The sequence below is a fragment of the Panthera uncia genome, unplaced genomic scaffold, assembly GCF_023721935.1.
Source record: "Panthera uncia isolate 11264 unplaced genomic scaffold, Puncia_PCG_1.0 HiC_scaffold_1292, whole genome shotgun sequence".
Classification (NCBI taxonomy): Eukaryota; Metazoa; Chordata; class Mammalia; order Carnivora; family Felidae; genus Panthera; species Panthera uncia.
In genome coordinates, this window is record NW_026057912.1 from 175,567 (window position 1) to 177,396 (window position 1,830).

Sequence of the window (1,830 nt, forward strand, 5' to 3'; positions counted from 1 at the left end):
AGAATGAAAATAATTTTCCTTCAGAATTCTTAAGACTGCTCCACTGGCTTCTAATTTCCATTGTTGCTATTAAGAAGACTCAAATCATTCTGTTTTTTGTTTTTTGTTTTCCTTCTCTGGAAGCTTAAATTCTTTGGCCCCAAATTATTGGACTTTCACAATAAAGTACTTGGTGTAGTCTATTATGCTTAGTCTTTTTGGACTATTAACTCATGTTTTTCAGGTCTTGAGAAATCATTGCATTATTTCATTGAAATTTCCTCCCATTTCTCTGTCCCCTTATGAGGAACACCTATTTTTCAAATGCTGACTTCCTTAACTGACTTTCTGATTTTCTTACCATTTTTCTCTTTTTTCCACTATTTTTTTTTATTTCTTGGTGAATTCATTAGATTTATCTTGCAAACCACCTATTGTGTTCTTCATTCCTCCTTCAAACATTTTAATTTCTGAAAAGTTTATTTTGTTCTCTGAATTTTACTTTTTTGTATGTGTGTCATTCTGATCCTATTTGAAGTCTTCAAAATCGTCTCTTACTTTCTGAGGATATAAGTGATGTTTTTCAACTTTATTAAAGGCATATTTTGCATATCATAAAATCCAACCATATCGTGCCTACAACTCTATGATTTTTAGTAAATGTATCTAATTGTGCAACAATGATGATTGCTTTATTAAAATCAGTTTTATTATGCACTGTTTATTTACTACTTACTGGGTTTTTTTTCAAATTTTAAATTATTCTTTTGCTTTTTTTTGTTATGTGTTTTGTTCAAGTCTAATATTTGAAAATGCTGACCCTTTGTTAACAAGAATCAATAGGAAATATAGGATCCCTCCCCTCTCTTGGCCTTCCTCCGGGAAGCCACCACCATTGCCTCATTGGCTGGATGCTGGAAGAGTCCTCCATGTGTGTGGACTCAGGATAACAGGGCAGTCTCCTTCTGTGATTGCTGGGCTTGTGACCGCGGCAGTATCTTTTGACTTTCAGTGTCTCTAAAGTGTTTTTAAACCATTTTGCATACATGGCTCAGTGCACGCTTCTCTTTGCTTTTACAGTTTTCCACTTGGTATGGTCTGTGTGTTAACAACTTCTTCCATGACTATGAGGTTTTTTTCTTGCCATTTACAGTCTTTAAAGGTCTTGTGTACGGTCTGGAAGAGCTGCTGGCCCTCTAGGGAGACAACAGTACTGATTGCATAAGCCTGGCTCAGCTTCTCCTCCTTCTCTGTCCATGCTTTGCTGGCAAGCTTACTAACATTGAGTGCAGCTAGTGGAGGATGGGTTTCTGTTCGGTCATTATTTCCACATCTGAAATGTACTGTAAGTTTATGCATGGTTGGGATTTCAACTAGAAGAGAGACATTTTAAAGCATTTTGGACTGGTAGTGGAAGGCTACCACCTCACCCTGTAGCCGCTGCCCCGGCATCCTCCCTCAGGAAAGCTGGCTCCCAATGTTTAATTACTTGCCTTGGAGGAGCCGCCTTCTTGGGAGAACAGCTTACTATTTGCTGTTAATCCTCGTTTCCACCTTTGTCCCAGGCAACCACTGATCTACTTTCTATATCCATAGATTTGCTTGTTCTGAACATTTCCTATAAGTGGAATCATTTATTATGTGGTCCTTTGTGTCTGCCTTCCTTCACTTAGCATAATGTGTTTGAGGCTCATCCATCTCCACACGTATCTGTAGTTTGTAACTTCTTACTGTTGAGTAATATTTTATTGTATGACTAGACCACATTGTTGTCTATCCATTGACTAGTTGATTAACTTTTAGTCCCCCCCCCCCCCCCAGTTTTTGGTTATTATCAATAAAGATTCTACA

The 1,830-nt window shown here is 37.7% G+C and overlaps 1 pseudogene; it reads right to left on the reverse strand.

Annotated features, from left to right (window-relative positions):
* Positions 1-920: 920 nt before the first annotated feature.
* On the reverse strand, positions 921-1,431 carry LOC125916882 (protein LSM12 homolog; annotated as a pseudogene).
* Positions 1,432-1,830: the final 399 nt, after the last annotated feature.